Here is a 19,401-nt window from a genome sequence, read left to right as displayed (position 1 = left end):
CGGCCTGTTCCCAGTTAAAACAGTCACGTTAACAACCAGTTCCCAGTTAAAACAGTCACGTTAACGACCAGTTCCCAGTTAAAACAGTCACGTTAACGACCTGTTCCCGGTTAACGACCTGTTCCCAGTTAAAACAGTCGCGTTAACGACCAGTTCCCAGTTCAAACAGTCACGTTAATGACCAGTTCCCAGTTAAAACAGTCACGTTAACGACCTGTTCCCAGTTAAAACAGTCACGTTAACGACCAGTTCCCAGTTAAAACAGTTTTGTTAACGACCAGTTCCCAGTTAAAACAGTCACATTAACGACCTGTTCCTGGTTAACGACCTGTTCCCAGTTAAAACAGTTTTGTTAATGGCCTGTTCCCAGTAAAAACAGTCACGTTAACGACCTTTTCCCAGTTAACGACCTGTTCCCAGTTAAACCAGTCATGTTAACGACCAGTTCCCAGTTAAAACAGTCACGTTAACGACCAGTTCCCAGTTAAAACAGTCACGTTAACGTCCTGTTCTGAGTTAAAACAGTCACGTTAACTACCTGTTCCCAGTTAAAACAGTCACGTTAATGACCTGTTCCCAGTTAACGACCTGTTCCCAGCTAAACCAGTCACGTTAACGACCTGTTGCCAGTTAAAACAGTCATGTTAACAACCTGTTCCCAGTTAACGACCTGTTCCCAGCTAAACCAGTCACATTAACGACCTGTTCTCAGTTAAAACAGTCACGTTAACGTCCTGTTCTGAGTTAAAACAGTCACGTTAACGACCAGTTCCCAGTTAAAACAGTCACGTTAACGACCAGTTCCCAGTTAAAACAGTCACATTAACGACCTGTTCCCGGTTAACGACCTGTTCCCAGTTAAAACAGTCACGTTAACAACCAGTTCCCAGTTAAAACAGTCACGTTAACGACCAGTTCCCAGTTAAAACAGTCACATTAACGACCTGTTCCCGGTTAATGGCCTGTTCCCAGTAAAAACAGTCACGTTAACGACCTGTTCCCAGTTAAAACAGTCACGTTAACGACCAGTTCCCAGTTAAAACAGTCACGTTAACGACCAGTTCCCAGTTAAAACATTCACATTAACGACCTGTTCCCGGTTAACGACCTGTTCCCAGTTAAAACAGTTTTGTTAATGGCCTGTTCCCAGTAAAAACAGTCACGTTAACGACCTGTTCCCAGTTAAAACAGTCACGTTAACGACCAGTTCCCAGTTAAAACAGTCACGTTAACGACCAGTTCCCAGTTAAAACAGTCACATTAACGACCCTTTCCCGGTTAACGACCTGTTCCCAGTTAAAACAGTTTTGTTAATGACCTGTTCCCAGTTAAAACAGTCACGTTAACGACCTGTTCCCAGTTAACTACCTGTTCCCAGTTAAATCAGTCACGTTAACGGCCTGTTCCCAGTTAAAACAGTCACGTTAACGACCTGTTCCCAGTTAATGACCTGTTCCCAGTTAAAACAGTCACGTTAACGACCTGTTCCCAGTTAACTACCTGTTCCCAGTTAAAACAGTCACGTTAACGACCTGTTCCCAGTTAACTACCTGTTCCCAGTTAAATCAGTCACGTTAACGGCCTGTTCCCAGTTAAAACAGTCACGTTAACGACCAGTTCCCAGTTAAAACAGTTTTGTAAACGACCAGTTCCCAGTTAAAACAGTCTTGTTAACGACCTGTTCCTGGTTAACGACCAGTTCCCAGTTAAAACAGTTTTGTTAATGGCCTGTTCCCAGTAAAAACAGTCACGTTAACGACCTTTTCCCAGTTAACGACCTGTTCCCAGTTAAACCAGTCATGTTAACGACCAGTTCCCAGTTAAAACAGTCATGTTAGCGACCAGTTCCCAGTTAAAACAGTCACGTTAACGTCCTGTTCTGAGTTAAAACAGTCACGTTAACTACCTGTTCCCAGTTAAAACAGTCACGTTAATGACCTGTTCCCAGTTAACGACCTGTTCCCAGCTAAACCAGTCACGTTAACGACCTGTTGCCAGTTAAAACAGTCATGTTAACAACCTGTTCCCAGTTAACGACCTGTTCCCAGCTAAACCAGTCACGTTAACGACCTGTTCTCAGTTAAAACAGTCACGTTAACGTCCTGTTCTGAGTTAAAACAGTCACGTTAACGACCTGTTCCCAGTTAAAACAGTCACGTTAACGACCTGTTCCCAGTTAAAACAGTCACGTTAACGACCAGTTCCCAGTTAAAACAGTCACGTTAACGACCAGTTCCCAGTTAAAACAGTCACATTAACGACCTGTTCCCGGTTAACGACCTGTTCCCAGTTAACTACCTGTTCCCAGTTAAATCAGTCACGTTAACGACCTGTTCCCAGTTAAAACAGTCACGTTAACGACCAGTTCCCAGTTAAAACAGTCACTTTCACGACCTGTTCCCAGTTAAAACAGTCACGTTAACGACCTGTTCCCGGTTAACTACCTGTTCCCAGTTAAAACAGTTTCGTTAATGGCCTGTTCCCAGTAAAAACAGTCACGTTAACGACCTGTTCCCAGTTAAAACAGTCACGTTAACGACCTGTTCCCAGTTAAAACAGTCATGTTAACGACCTGTTCCCAGTTAGTGACCTGTTCCCAGTTAAAACAGTCACGTTAACGACCTGTTCCCAGTTAACTACCTGTTCCCAGTTAAATCAGTCACGTTAACGACCTGTTCCCAGTTAAACCAGTCACGTTAACGACCTGTTCCCAGTTAAACCAGTCATGTTAACGACCTGTTCCCAGTTAACGACCTGTTCCCAGTTAACTACCTGTTCCCAGTTAAATCAGTCACGTTAACGACCTGTTCCCAGTTAAAACAGTCACGTTAACGACCAGTTCCCAATTAAAACAGTCACGTTAACGACCTTTTCCCAGTTAACTACCATTTCCCAGTTAAAACAGTTTCGTTAATGGCCTGTTCCTGGTTAAAACAGTCAAGTTTACGACCTGTTCCCAGTGAACGACCTGTTCCCAGTTAAACCAGTCATGTTAACGACCTGTTCCCAGTTAAAACAGTCACGTTAACAACCAGTTCCCAGTTAAAACAGTCACGTTAATGACCTGTTTCCAGTTAACGACATGTTTCCAGCTAAACCAGTCACGTTAACGACCTGTTGCCAGTTAAAACAGTCATGTTAACAACCTGTTCCCAGTTAACGACCTGTTCCCAGCTAAACCAGTCACGTTAACGACCTGTTCTCAGTTAAACCAGTAATGTTAAGGACCTGTTCCCAGTTAAACCAGTCACGTTAACGACCTTTTCCCGGTTAACAACCTGTTCCCAGTCAAAACAGTCACGTTAACGACCTGGTCCCAGTTAACGACATGTTCTAAGTTAAAACAGTCATGTTAACGACCTGTTACCAGTTAAAACAGTCATGTTAACGACCTGTTCCCAGTTAACGACCTGATCCCAGCTAAACCAGTCACGTTAACGACCTGTTCCCAGTTAAACCAGTCATGTTAACGACCTGTTCCCAGTTAAAACTGTCACGTTAACGACCTTTTCCCAGTTAACGACCTGTTCCCAGTTAAAACAGTCACGTTAATGACCTGTTCCCAGTTAACCACCTGTTCCCGGTTAAAACAGTCTTGTTAACGACCTGTTCCCAGTTAACGACCTGTTCCCAGTTAAAACAGTCACGTTAACGACCAGTTCCCAATTAAAACAGTCACGTTAACGACCAGTTCCCAGTTAAAACAGTCACGTTAACGACCTGTTCCCAGTTAAAACAGTCACGTTAACGACCAGTTCCCAGTTAAAACAGTCACATTAACGACCAGTTCCCAGTTAAAACAGTCACATTAACGACCTGTTCCCGGTTAACGACCTGTTCCCAGTTAACTACCTGTTCCCAGTTAAATCAGTCACGTTAACGACCTGTTCCCAGTTAAAACAGTCACGTTAACGACCAGTTCCAGTTAAAACAGTCACTTTCACGACCTGTTCCCAGTTAATGACCTGTTCCCAGTTAAAACAGTCTTGTTAACGACCTGTTCCCGGTTAACTACCTGTTCCCAGTTAAAACAGTTTCGTTAATGGCCTGTTCCCAGTAAAAACAGTCACGTTAACGACGTGTTCCCAGTTAAAACAGTCACGTTAACGACCTGTTCCCAGTTAAAACAGTCATGTTAACGACCTGTTCCCAGTTAATGACCTGTTCCCAGTTAAAACAGTCACGTTAACGACCTGTTCCCAGTTAACTACCTGTTCCCAGTTAAATCAGTCACGTTAACGACCTGTTCCCAGTTAAAACAGTCACGTTAACGACCTGTTCCCAGTTAAACCAGTCATGTTAACGACCTGTTCCCAGTTAAACCAGTCATGTTAACGACCTGTTCCCAGTTAACGACCTGTTCCCAGTTAAAACAGTTTCGTTAATGGCCTGTTCCTGGTTAAAACAGTCAAGTTAACGACCTGTTCCCAGTGAACGACCTGTTCCCAGTTAAACCAGTCATGTTAACGACCAGTTCCCAGTTAAAACAGTCACGTTAACAACCAGTTCCCAGTTAAAACAGTCACGTTAATGACCTGTTTCCAGTTAACGACCTGTTTCCAGCTAAACCAGTCACGTTAACGACCTGTTGCCAGTTAAAACAGTCATGTTAACAACCTGTTCCCAGTTAACGACCTGTTCCCAGCTAAACCAGTCACGTTAACGACCTGTTCTCAGTTAAACCAGTAATGTTAAGGACCTGTTCCCAGTTAAACCAGTCACGTTAACGACCTTTTCCCGGTTAACGACCTGTTCCCAGTCAAAACAGTCACGTTAACGACCTGGTCCCAGTTAACGACATGTTCTAAGTTAAAACAGTCATGTTAACGACCTGTTCCCAGTTAAAACAGTCATGTTAACGACCTGTTCCCAGTTAACGACCTGATCCCAGCTAAACCAGTCACGTTAACGACCTGTTCCCAGTTAAACCAGTCATGTTAACGACCTGTTCCCAGTTAAAACTGTCACGTTAACGACCTTTTCCCAGTTAACGACCTGTTCCCAGTTAAAACAGTCATGTTAACGACCAGTTCCCAGTTAAAACAGTCACGTTAACGACCAGTTCCCAGTTAAAACAGTCACGTTAACGACCTGTTCCCAGTTAAAACAGTCACGTTAATGACCTGTTCCTAGTTAACCACCTGTTCCCGGTTAAAACAGTCACGTTAACGACCTGTTCCCAGTTAACGACCTGTTCCCAGTTAAAACAGTCACGTTAACGACCAGTTCCCAGTTAAAACAGTCACGTTAACGACCAGTTCCCAGTTGAAACAGTCACGTTAACGACCTGTTCCCAGTTAAAACAGTCACGTTAACGACCAGTTCCCAGTTAAAACAGTCACGTTAACGACCAGTTCCCAGTTAAAACAGTCACATTAACGACCTGTTCCCGGTTAACGACCTGTTCCCAGTTAACTACCTGTTCCCAGTTAAATCAGTCACGTTAACGACCTGTTCCCAGTTAAATCAGTCACGTTAACGACCTGTTCCCAGTTAAAACAGTCACGTTAACGACCAGTTCCCAGTTAAAACAGTCAGTTTAACGACCTGTTCCCAGTTAAAACAGTCACGTTAACGACCTGTTCCCGGTTAACTACCTGTTCCCAGTTAAAACAGTTTCGTTAATGGCCTGTTCCCAGTAAAAACAGTCACGTTAACGACGTGTTCCCAGTTAAAACAGTCACGTTAATGACCTGTTTCTAGTTAACGACATGTTTCCAGTTAAAACAGTTTCGTTAATGGCCTGTTCCCAGTAAAAACAGTCACGTTAACGACCTGTTTCCAGTTAACGATGTGTTTCCAGTTAAAACAGTTTCGTTAATGGCCTGTTCCCAGTAAAAACAGTCACGTTAACGACGTGTTCCCAGTTAAAACAGTCACGTTAACGACCTGTTCCCAGTTAAAACAGTCATGTTAACGACCTGTTCCCAGTTAATGACCTGTTCCCAGTTAAAACAGTCACGTTAACGACCTGTTCCCAGTTAACTACCTGTTCCCAGTTAAATCAGTCACGTTAACGACCTGTTCCCAGTTAAAACAGTCACGTTAACGACCTGTTCCCAGTTAAACCAGTCATGTTAACGACCTGTTCCCAGTTAAACCAGTCATGTTAACGACCTGTTCCCAGTTAACGACCTGTTCCCAGTTAAAACAGTTTCGTTAATGGCCTGTTCCTGGTTAAAACAGTCAAGTTAACGACCTGTTCCCAGTGAACGACCTGATCCCAGCTAAACCAGTCACGTTAACGACCTGTTCCCAGTTAAACCAGTCATGTTAACGACCTGTTCCCAGTTAAAACTGTCACGTTAACGACCTTTTCCCAGTTAACGACCTGTTCCCAGTTAAAACAGTCACGTTAATGACCTGTTCCCAGTTAACCACCTGTTCCCGGTTAAAACAGTCTTGTTAACGACCTGTTCCCAGTTAACGACCTGTTCCCAGTTAAAACAGTCACGTTAACGACCAGTTCCCAATTAAAACAGTCACGTTAACGACCAGTTCCCAGTTAAAACAGTCACGTTAACGACCTGTTCCCAGTTAAAACAGTCACGTTAACGACCAGTTCCCAGTTAAAACAGTCACATTAACGACCAGTTCCCAGTTAAAACAGTCACATTAACGACCTGTTCCCGGTTAACGACCTGTTCCCAGTTAACTACCTGTTCCCAGTTAAATCAGTCACGTTAACGACCTGTTCCCAGTTAAAACAGTCACGTTAACGACCAGTTCCAGTTAAAACAGTCACTTTCACGACCTGTTCCCAGTTAATGACCTGTTCCCAGTTAAAACAGTCTTGTTAACGACCTGTTCCCGGTTAACTACCTGTTCCCAGTTAAAACAGTTTCGTTAATGGCCTGTTCCCAGTAAAAACAGTCACGTTAACGACGTGTTCCCAGTTAAAACAGTCACGTTAACGACCTGTTCCCAGTTAAAACAGTCATGTTAACGACCTGTTCCCAGTTAATGACCTGTTCCCAGTTAAAACAGTCACGTTAACGACCTGTTCCCAGTTAACTACCTGTTCCCAGTTAAATCAGTCACGTTAACGACCTGTTCCCAGTTAAAACAGTCACGTTAACGACCTGTTCCCAGTTAAACCAGTCATGTTAACGACCTGTTCCCAGTTAAACCAGTCATGTTAACGACCTGTTCCCAGTTAACGACCTGTTCCCAGTTAAAACAGTTTCGTTAATGGCCTGTTCCTGGTTAAAACAGTCAAGTTAACGACCTGTTCCCAGTGAACGACCTGTTCCCAGTTAAACCAGTCATGTTAACGACCAGTTCCCAGTTAAAACAGTCACGTTAACAACCAGTTCCCAGTTAAAACAGTCACGTTAATGACCTGTTTCCAGTTAACGACCTGTTTCCAGCTAAACCAGTCACGTTAACGACCTGTTGCCAGTTAAAACAGTCATGTTAACAACCTGTTCCCAGTTAACGACCTGTTCCCAGCTAAACCAGTCACGTTAACGACCTGTTCTCAGTTAAACCAGTAATGTTAAGGACCTGTTCCCAGTTAAACCAGTCACGTTAACGACCTTTTCCCGGTTAACGACCTGTTCCCAGTCAAAACAGTCACGTTAACGACCTGGTCCCAGTTAACGACATGTTCTAAGTTAAAACAGTCATGTTAACGACCTGTTCCCAGTTAAAACAGTCATGTTAACGACCTGTTCCCAGTTAACGACCTGATCCCAGCTAAACCAGTCACGTTAACGACCTGTTCCCAGTTAAACCAGTCATGTTAACGACCTGTTCCCAGTTAAAACTGTCACGTTAACGACCTTTTCCCAGTTAACGACCTGTTCCCAGTTAAAACAGTCATGTTAACGACCAGTTCCCAGTTAAAACAGTCACGTTAACGACCAGTTCCCAGTTAAAACAGTCACGTTAACGACCTGTTCCCAGTTAAAACAGTCACGTTAATGACCTGTTCCTAGTTAACCACCTGTTCCCGGTTAAAACAGTCACGTTAACGACCTGTTCCCAGTTAACGACCTGTTCCCAGTTAAAACAGTCACGTTAACGACCAGTTCCCAGTTAAAACAGTCACGTTAACGACCAGTTCCCAGTTGAAACAGTCACGTTAACGACCTGTTCCCAGTTAAAACAGTCACGTTAACGACCAGTTCCCAGTTAAAACAGTCACGTTAACGACCAGTTCCCAGTTAAAACAGTCACATTAACGACCTGTTCCCGGTTAACGACCTGTTCCCAGTTAACTACCTGTTCCCAGTTAAATCAGTCACGTTAACGACCTGTTCCCAGTTAAATCAGTCACGTTAACGACCTGTTCCCAGTTAAAACAGTCACGTTAACGACCAGTTCCCAGTTAAAACAGTCAGTTTAACGACCTGTTCCCAGTTAAAACAGTCACGTTAACGACCTGTTCCCGGTTAACTACCTGTTCCCAGTTAAAACAGTTTCGTTAATGGCCTGTTCCCAGTAAAAACAGTCACGTTAACGACGTGTTCCCAGTTAAAACAGTCACGTTAATGACCTGTTTCTAGTTAACGACATGTTTCCAGTTAAAACAGTTTCGTTAATGGCCTGTTCCCAGTAAAAACAGTCACGTTAACGACCTGTTTCCAGTTAACGATGTGTTTCCAGTTAAAACAGTTTCGTTAATGGCCTGTTCCCAGTAAAAACAGTCACGTTAACGACGTGTTCCCAGTTAAAACAGTCACGTTAACGACCTGTTCCCAGTTAAAACAGTCATGTTAACGACCTGTTCCCAGTTAATGACCTGTTCCCAGTTAAAACAGTCACGTTAACGACCTGTTCCCAGTTAACTACCTGTTCCCAGTTAAATCAGTCACGTTAACGACCTGTTCCCAGTTAAAACAGTCACGTTAACGACCTGTTCCCAGTTAAACCAGTCATGTTAACGACCTGTTCCCAGTTAAACCAGTCATGTTAACGACCTGTTCCCAGTTAACGACCTGTTCCCAGTTAAAACAGTTTCGTTAATGGCCTGTTCCTGGTTAAAACAGTCAAGTTAACGACCTGTTCCCAGTGAACGACCTGTTCCCAGTTAAACCAGTCATGTTAACGACCAGTTCCCAGTTAAAACAGTCACGTTAACAACCAGTTCCCAGTTAAAACAGTCACGTTAATGACCTGTTTCCAGTTAACGACCTGTTTCCAGCTAAACCAGTCACGTTAACGACCTGTTGCCAGTTAAAACAGTCATGTTAACAACCTGTTCCCAGTTAACGACCTGTTCCCAGCTAAACCAGTCACGTTAACGACCTGTTCTCAGTTAAACCAGTAATGTTAAGGACCTGTTCCCAGTTAAACCAGTCACGTTAACGACCTTTTCCCGGTTAACCACCTGTTCCCAGTCAAAACAGTCACGTTAACGACCTGGTCCCAGTTAACGACATGTTCTAAGTTAAAACAGTCATGTTAACGACCTGTTCCCAGTTAACGACCTGATCCCAGCTAAACCAGTCACGTTAACGACCTAATCCCAGTTAAACCAGTCATGTTAACGACCTGTTCCCAGTTAAAACTGTCACGTTAACGACCTTTTCCCAGTTAACGACCTGTTCCCAGTTAAAACAGTCATGTTAACGACCAGTTCCCAGTTAAAACAGTCACGTTAACGACCAGTTCCCAGTTAAAACAGTCACGTTAACGACCTGTTCCCAGTTAAAACAGTCACGTTAATGACCTGTTCCCAGTTAACCACCTGTTCCCGGTTAAAACAGTCTTGTTAACGACCTGTTCCCAGTTAACGACCTGTTCCCAGTTAAAACAGTCACGTTAACGACCAGTTCCCAGTTAAAACAGTCACGTTAACGACCAGTTCCCAGTTATAACAGTCACGTTAACGACCTGTTCCCAGTTAAAACAGTCACGTTAACGACCAGTTCCCAGTTAAAACAGTCACGTTAACGACCAGTTCCCAGTTAAAACAGTCACATTAACGACCTGTTCCCGGTTAACGACCTGTTCCCAGTTAACTACCTGTTCCCAGTTAAATCAGTCACGTTAACGACCTGTTCCCAGTTAAAACAGTCACGTTAACGACCAGTTCCCAGTTAAAACAGTCACTTTCACGACCTGTTCCCAGTTAAAACAGTCACGTTAACGACCTGTTCCCGGTTAACTACCTGTTCCCAGTTAAAACAGTTTCGTTAATGGCCTGTTCCCAGTAAAAACAGTCACGTTAACGACCTGTTCCCAGTTAAAACAGTCACGTTAACGACCTGTTCCCAGTTAAAACAGTCATGTTAACGACCTGTTCCCAGTTAGTGACCTGTTCCCAATTAAAACAGTCACGTTAACGACCTGTTCCCAGTTAACTACCTGTTCCCAGTTAAATCAGTCACGTTAACGACCTGTTCCCAGTTAAAACAGTCACATTAACGACCTGTTCCCAGTTAAACCAGTCACGTTAACGACCTGTTCCCAGTTAAACCAGTCATGTTAACGACCTGTTCCCAGTTAACGACCTGTTCCCAGTTAACTACCTGTTCCCAGTTAAATCAGTCACGTTAACGACCTTTTCCCAGTTAAAACAGTCACGTTAACGACCTGTTCCCAATTAAAACAGTCACGTTAACGACCTTTTCCCAGTTAACTACCATTTCCCAGTTAAAACAGTTTCGTTAATGGCCTGTTCCTGGTTAAAACAGTCAAGTTAACAACCTGTTCCCAGTGAACGACCTGTTCCCAGTTAAACCAGTCATGTTAACGACCTGTTCCCAGTTAAAACAGTCACGTTAACAACCAGTTCCCAGTTAAAACAGTCACGTTAATGACCTGTTTCCAGTTAACGACATGTTTCCAGCTAAACCAGTCACGTTAACGACCTGTTGCCAGTTAAAACAGTCATGTTAACAACCTGTTCCCAGTTAACGACCTGTTCCCAGCTAAACCAGTCACGTTAACGACCTGTTCTCAGTTAAACCAGTCATGTTAACGACCTGTTCCCAGTTAAAACTGTCACGTTAACGACCTTTTCCCAGTTAACGACCTGTTCCCAGTTAAAACAGTCATGTTAACGACCAGTTCCCAGTTAAAACAGTCACGTTAACGACCAGTTCCCAGTTAAAACAGTCACGTTAACGACCTGTTCCCAGTTAAAACAGTCACGTTAATGACCTGTTCCCAGTTAACCACCTGTTCCCGGTTAAAACAGTCTTGTTAACGACCTGTTCCCAGTTAACGACCTGTTCCCAGTTAAAACAGTCACGTTAACGACCAGTTCCCAGTTAAAACAGTCACGTTAACGACCAGTTCCCAGTTAAAACAGTCACATTAACGACCTGTTCCCGGTTAACGACCTGTTCCCAGTTAACTACCTGTTCCCAGTTAAATCAGTCACGTTAACGACCTGTTCCCAGTTAAAACAGTCACGTTAACGACCAGTTCCCAGTTAAAACAGTCACTTTCACGACCTGTTCCCAGTTAAAACAGTCACGTTAACGACCTGTTCCCGGTTAACTACCTGTTCCCAGTTAAAACAGTTTCGTTAACTACCTGTTCCCAGTTAAAACAGTTTCGTTAATGGCCTGTTCCCAGTAAAAACAGTCACGTTAACGACCTGTTCCCAGTTAAAACAGTCACGTTAACGACCTGTTCCCAGTTAAAACAGTCATGTTAACGACCTGTTCCCAGTTAGTGACCTGTTCCCAATTAAAACAGTCACGTTAACGACCTGTTCCCAGTTAACTACCTGTTCCCAGTTAAATCAGTCACGTTAACGACCTGTTCCCAGTTAAAACAGTCACATTAACGACCTGTTCCCAGTTAAACCAGTCACGTTAACGACCTGTTCCCAGTTAAACCAGTCATGTTAACGACCTGTTCCCAGTTAACGACCTGTTCCCAGTTAACTACCTGTTCCCAGTTAAATCAGTCACGTTAACGACCTTTTCCCAGTTAAAACAGTCACGTTAACGACCTGTTCCCAATTAAAACAGTCACGTTAACGACCTTTTCCCAGTTAACTACCATTTCCCAGTTAAAACAGTTTCGTTAATGGCCTGTTCCTGGTTAAAACAGTCAAGTTAACGACCTGTTCCCAGTGAACGACCTGTTCCCAGTTAAACCAGTCATGTTAACGACCTGTTCCCAGTTAAAACAGTCACGTTAACAACCAGTTCCCAGTTAAAACAGTCACGTTAATGACCTGTTTCCAGTTAACGACATGTTTCCAGCTAAACCAGTCACGTTAACGACCTGTTGCCAGTTAAAACAGTCATGTTAACAACCTGTTCCCAGTTAACGACCTGTTCCCAGCTAAACCAGTCACGTTAACGACCTGTTCTCAGTTAAACCAGTAATGTTAAGGACCTGTTCCCAGTTAAACCAGTCACGTTAACGACCTTTTCCCGGTTAACAACCTGTTCCCAGTCAAAACAGTCACGTTAATGACCTGTTCCCAGTTAACCACCTGTTCCCGGTTAAAACAGTCTTGTTAACGACCTGTTCCCAGTTAACGACCTGTTCCCAGTTAAAACAGTCACGTTAACGACTAGTTCCCAGTTAAAACAGTCACGTTAACGACCAGTTCCCAGTTAAAACAGTCACGTTAACGACCTGTTCCCAGTTAAAACAGTCACGTTAACGACCAGTTCCCAGTTAAAACAGTCACATTAACGACCAGTTCCCAGTTAAAACAGTCACATTAACGACCTGTTCCCGGTTAACGACCTGTTCCCAGTTAACTACCTGTTCCCAGTTAAATCAGTCACGTTAACGACCTGTTCCCAGTTAAAACAGTCACGTTAACGACCAGTTCCAGTTAAAACAGTCACTTTCACGACCTGTTCCCAGTTAAAACAGTCACGTTAACGACCTGTTCCCGGTTAACTACCTGTTCCCAGTTAAAACAGTTTCGTTAATGGCCTGTTCCCAGTAAAAACAGTCACGTTAACGACCTGTTCCCAGTTAAAACAGTCACGTTAAAGACCTATTCCCAGTTAAAACAGTCATGTTAACGACCTGTTCCCAGTTAGTGACCTGTTCCCAGTTAAAACAGTCACGTTAACGACCTGTTCCCAGTTAACTACCTGTTCCCAGTTAAATCAGTCACGTTAACGACCTGTTCCCAGTTAAAACAGTCACGTTAACGACCTGTTCCCAGTTAAACCAGTCACGTTAACGACCTGTTCCCAGTTAAACCAGTCATGTTAACGACCTGTTCCCAGTTAACGACCTGTTCCCAGTTAACTACCTGTTCCCAGTTAAATCAGTCACGTTAACGACCTGTTCCCAATTAAAACAGTCACGTTAACGACCTTTTCCCAGTTAACTACCATTTCCCAGTTAAAACAGTTTCGTTAATGGCCTGTTCCTGGTTAAAACAGTCAAGTTAACGACCTGTTCCCAGTGAACGACCTGTTCCCAGTTAAACCAGTCATGTTAACGACCTGTTCCCAGTTAAAACAGTCACGTTAACAACCAGTTACCAGTTAAAACAGTCACATTAATGACCTGTTTCCAGTTAACGACATGTTTCCAGCTAAACCAGTCACGTTAACGACCTGTTGCCAGTTAAAACAGTCATGTTAACAACCTGTTCCCAGTTAACGACCTGTTCCCAGCTAAACCATTCACGTTAACGACCTGTTCTCAGTTAAACCAGTAATGTTAACGACCTGTTCCCAGTTAAACCAGTCACGTTAACGACCTTTTCCCGGTTAACGACCTGTTCCCAGTCAAAACAGTCACGTTAACGACCTGTTCCCAGTTAACGACATGTTCTAAGTTAAAACAGTCATGTTAACGACCTGTTCCCAGTTAAAACAGTCATGTTAACGACCTGTTCCCAGTTAACGACCTGATCCCAGCTAAACCAGTCACGTTAACGACCTGTTCCCAGTTAACGACCTGATCCCAGCTAAACCAGTCATGTTAACGATCTGTTCCCAGTTAAAACAGTCACGTTAACGACCTGTTCCCAGTTAAAACAGTCACGTTAACGACCTGTTCCCAATTAAAACAGTCATGTTAACAACCTGTTCCCATTTAAAACAGTCACGTTAATGACCTGTTCCCAATTAAAACAGTCACGTTAACGACCTGTTCCCGGTTAAAACAGACATGTTAATCACCTGTTCCCAATTAAAACAGTCACGTTAACGACCTGTTCCCAGATAAAACAGTCACGTTAACAACCTGTTCCCAGTTAAAACAGTCACGTTAATGACCTTTTCCCAGTTAAAACAGTCACTTTAACGACCTGTTCCCGGTTAAAACAGTCATGTTCACGACCTGTTCCCAGTTAACGACCTTTTCCCAGTTAAAACAGTCACGTTAACGACCTGTTCCCAGTTAAAACAGTCACGTTAACGACCAGTTCCCAGTTAAAACAGTCACTTTAACGACCTGTTCCCAGTTAAAACAGTCACGTTAACGACCTGTTCCCAGTTAAAACAGTCATGTTAATGACCTGTTCCCAGTTAATGACCTGTTCCCAGTTAAAACAGTCACGTTAACGACCTGTTCCCAGTTAAAACAGTCACGTTAACGACCTGTTCCCAGTTAAACCAGTCACGTTAACGACCTGTTCCAAGTTAAACCAGTCATGTTAACAACCTGTTCCCAGTTAACGACCTGTTCCCAGTTAACTACCTGTTCCCAGTTAAATCAGTCACGTTAACGACCTGTTCCCAGTTAAAACAGTCACGTTAACGACCTGTTCCCAATTAAAACAGTCACGTTAACGACCTTTTCCCAGTTAACTACCTGTTCCCAGTTCAAACAGTTTCTTTAATGGCCTGTTCCTGGTTAAAACAGTCAAGTTAACGACCTGTTCCCAGTGAACGACCTGTTCCCAGTTAAACCAGTCATGTTAACGACCAGTTCCCAGTTAAAACAGTCACGTTAACAACCAGTTCCCAGTTAAAACAGTCACGTTAACGACCTGTTCCCAGTTAACGACATGTTTCCAGTTAAAACAGTTTCGTTAATGGCCTGTTCCCAGTAAAAACAGTCACGTTAACGACGTGTTCCCAGTTAAAACAGTCACGTTAACGACCTGTTCCCAGTTAAAACAGTCATGTTAACGACCTGTTCCCAGTTAATGACCTGTTCCCAGTTAAAACAGTCACGTTAACGACCTGTTCCCAGTTAACTACCTGTTCCCAGTTAAATCAGTCACGTTAACAACCAGTTCCCAGTTAAAACAGTCACGTTAATGACCTGTTTCCAGTTAACGACATGTTTCCAGTTAAAACAGTTTTGTTAATGGCCTGTTCCCAGTAAAAACAGTCACGTTAACGACGTGTTCCCAGTTAAAACAGTCACGTTAATGACCTGTTTCCAGTTAACGACATGTTTCCAGTTAAAACAGTTTCGTTAATGGCCTGTTCCCAGTAAAAACAGTCACGTTAACGACGTGTTCCCAGTTAAAACAGTCACGTTAACGACCTGTTCCCAGTTAAAACAGTCATGTTAACGACCTGTTCCCAGTTAACGACCTGTTCCCAGTTAAATCAGTCACGTTAACGACCTGTTCCCAGTTAAAACAGTCACGTTAACGACCTGTTCCCAGTTAAACCAGTCATGTTAACGACCTGTTCCCAGTTAAACCAGTCATGTTAACGACCTGTTCCCAGTTAACGACCTGTTCCCAGTTAAAACAGTTTCGTTAATGGCCTGTTCCTGGTTAAAACAGTCAAGTTAACGACCTGTTCCCAGTGAACGACCTGTTCCCAGTTAAACCAGTCATGTTAACGACCAGTTCCCAGTTAAAACAGTCACGTTAACAACCAGTTCCCAGTTAAAACAGTCATGTTAACGACCTGTTCCCAGTTAATGACCTGTTCCCAGTTAAAACAGTCACGTTAACGACCTGTTCCCAGTTAACTACCTGTTCCCAGTTAAATCAGTCACGTTAACAACCAGTTCCCAGTTAAAACAGTCACGTTAATGACCTGTTTCCAGTTAACGACATGTTTCCAGTTAAAACAGTTTCGTTAATGGCCTGTTCCCATTAAAAACAGTCACGTTAACGACGTGTTCCCAGTTAAAACAGTCACGTTAATGACCTGTTTCCAGTTAACGACATGTTTCCAGTTAAAACAGTTTCGTTAATGGCCTGTTCCCAGTAAAAACAGTCACGTTAACGACGTGTTCCCAGTTAAAACAGTCACGTTAACGACCTGTTCCCAGTTAAAACAGTCATGTTAACGACCTGTTCCCAGTTAACGACCTGTTCCCAGTTAAATCAGTCACGTTAACGACCTGTTCCCAGTTAAAACAGTCACGTTAACGACCTGTTCCCAGTTAAACCAGTCATGTTAACGACCTGTTCCCAGTTAAACCAGTCATGTTAACGACCTGTTCCCAGTTAACGACCTGTTCCCAGTTAAAACAGTTTCGTTAATGGCCTGTTCCTGGTTAAAACAGTCAAGTTAACGACCTGTTCCCAGTGAACGACCTGTTCCCAGTTAAACCAGTCATGTTAACGACCAGTTCCCAGTTAAAACAGTCACGTTAACAACCATTTCCCAGTTAAAACAGTCACGTTAATGACCTGTTTCCAGTTAACGACCTGTTTCCAGCTAAACCAGTCACGTTAACGACCTGTTGCCAGTTAAAACAGTCATGTTAACAACCTGTTCCCAGTTAACGACCTGTTCCCAGCTAAACCAGTCACGTTAACGACCTGTTCTCAGTTAAACCAGTAATGTTAAGGACCTGTTCCCAGTTAAACCAGTCACGTTAACGACCTTTTCCCGGTTAACGACCTGTTCCCAGTCAAAACAGTCACGTTAACGACCTGGTCCCAGTTAACGACATGTTCTAAGTTAAAACAGTCATGTTAACGACCTGTTCCCAGTTAAAACAGTCATGTTAACGACCTGTTCCCAGTTAACGACCTGATCCCAGCTAAACCAGTCACGTTAACGACCTGTTCCCAGTTAACGACCTGATCCCAGCTAAACCAGTCATGTTAACGACCTGTTCCCAGTTAAAACAGTCACGTTAACGATTTGTTCCCAGTTAAAACAGTCACGTTAACGACCTGTTCCCAGTTAAAACAGTCACGTTAACGACCTGTTCCCAATTAAAACAGTCATGTTAACAACCTGTTCCCATTTAAAACAGTCACGTTAATGACCTGTTCCCAATTAAAACAGTCACGTTAACGACCTGTTCCCGGTTAAAACAGACATGTTAATCACCTGTTCCCAATTAAAACAGTCACGTTAACGACCTGTTCCCAGTTAAAACAGTCACGTTAACAACCTGTTCCCAGTTAAAACAGTCACGTTAATGACCTTTTCCCAGTTAAAACAGTCACTTTAACGACCTGTTCCCGGTTAAAACAGTCATGTTCACGACCTGTTCCCAGTTAACGACCTTTTCCCAGTTAAAACAGTCACGTTAACGACCTGTTCCCAGTTAAAACAGTCACGTTAACGACCAGTTCCCAGTTAAAACAGTCACTTTAACGACCTGTTCCCAGTTAAAACAGTCACGTTAACGACCTGTTCCCGGTTAACTACCTGTTCCCAGTTAAAACAGTTTCGTTAATGGCCTGTTCCCAGTAAAAACAGTCACGTTAACGACCTGTTCCCAGTTAAAACAGTCACGTTAACGACCTGTTCCCAGTTAAAACAGTCATGTTAACGACCTGTTCCCAGTTAATGACCTGTTCCCAGTTAAAACAGTCACGTTAACGACCTGTTCCCAGTTAAAACAGTCACGTTAACGACCTGTTCCCAGTTAAACCAGTCACGTTAACGACCTGTTCCCAGTTAAACCAGTCATGTTAACAACCTGTTCCCAGTTAACGACCTGTTCCCAGTTAACTACCTGTTCCCAGTTAAATCAGTCACGTTAACGACCTGTTCCCAGTTAAAACAGTCACGTTAACGACCTGTTCCCAATTAAAACAGTCACGTTAACGACCTTTTCCCAGTTAACTACCTGTTCCCAGTTAAAACAGTTTCGTTAATGGCCTGTTCCTGGTTAAAACAGTCAAGTTAACGACCTGTTCCCAGTGAACGACCTGTTCCCAGTTAAACCAGTCATGTTAACGACCAGTTCCCAGTTAAAACAGTCACGTTAACAACCAGTTCCCAGTTAAAACAGTCACGTTAACGACCTGTTCCCAGTTAACGACATGTTTCCAGTTAAAACAGTTTCGTTAATGGCCTGTTCCCAGTAAAAACAGTCACGTTAACGACGTGTTCCCAGTTAAAACAGTCACGTTAACGACCTGTTCCCAGTTAAAACAGTCATGTTAACGACCTGTTCCCAGTTAATGACCTGTTCCCAGTTAAAACAGTCACGTTAACGACCTGTTCCCAGTTAACTACCTGTTCCCAGTTAAATCAGTCACGTTAACAACCAGTTCCCAGTTAAAACAGTCACGTTAATGACCTGTTTCCAGTTAACGACATGTTTCCAGTTAAAACAGTTTCGTTAATGGCCTGTTCCCAGTAAAAACAGTCACGTTAACGACGTGTTCCCAGTTAAAACAGTCACGTTAATGACCTGTTTCCAGTTAACGACATGTTTCCAGTTAAAACAGTTTCGTTAATGGCCTGTTCCCAGTAAAAACAGTCACGTTAACGACGTGTTCCCAGTTAAAACAGTCACGTTAACGACCTGTTCCCAGTTAAAACAGTCATGTTAATGACCTGTTCCCAGTTAACGACCTGTTCCCAGTTAAATCAGTCACGTTAACGACCTGTTCCCAGTTAAAACAGTCACGTTAACGACCTGTTCCCAGTTAAACCAGTCATGTTAACGACCTGTTCCCAGTTAAACCAGTCATGTTAATGACCTGTTCCCAGTTAACGACCTGTTCCCAGTTAAAACAGTTTCGTTAATGGCCTGTTCCTGGTTAAAACAGTCAAGTTAACGACCTGTTCCCAGTGAACGACCTGTTCCCAGTTAAACCAGTCATGTTAACGACCAGTTCCCAGTTAAAACAGTCACGTTAACAACCATTTCCCAGTTAAAACAGTCACGTTAATGACCTGTTTCCAGTTAACGACCTGTTTCCAGCTAAACCAGTCACGTTAACGACCTGTTGCCAGTTAAAACAGTCATGTTAACAACCTGTTCCCAGTTAACGACCTGTTCCCAGCTAAACCAGTCACGTTAACGACCTGTTCTCAGTTAAACCAGTAATGTTAAGGACCTGTTCCCAGTTAAACCAGTCACGTTAACGACCTTTTCCCGGTTAACGACCTGTTCCCAGTCAAAACAGTCACGTTAACGACCTGGTCCCAGTTAACGACATGTTCTAAGTTAAAACAGTCATGTTAACGACCTGTTCCCAGTTAAAACAGTCATGTTAACGACCTGTTCCCAGTTAACGACCTGATCCCAGCTAAACCAGTCACGTTAACGACCTGTTCCCAGTTAAACCAGTCATGTTAACGACCAGTTCCCAGTTAAAACAGTCACGTTAACGACCAGTTC

General features: G+C 43.3%; 1 protein-coding gene across 1 annotated transcript in view; it reads left to right on the top strand.

The window, feature by feature from the left end:
- LOC306765241 (proline-rich protein 12-like) overlaps window positions 1-19,401 on the top strand; it is a gene marked incomplete at both ends in the record, with an annotated part of 489,381 nt that overhangs the window by 247,498 nt on the left and 222,482 nt on the right.

The sequence above is a fragment of the Telmatherina bonti genome (assembly GCF_933228915.1).
Source record: "Telmatherina bonti genome assembly, chromosome: 14".
In the NCBI taxonomy this organism is placed as follows: domain Eukaryota; kingdom Metazoa; phylum Chordata; class Actinopteri; order Atheriniformes; family Telmatherinidae; genus Telmatherina; species Telmatherina bonti.
This window is presented reverse-complemented; position numbering and strand designations above follow the sequence as displayed.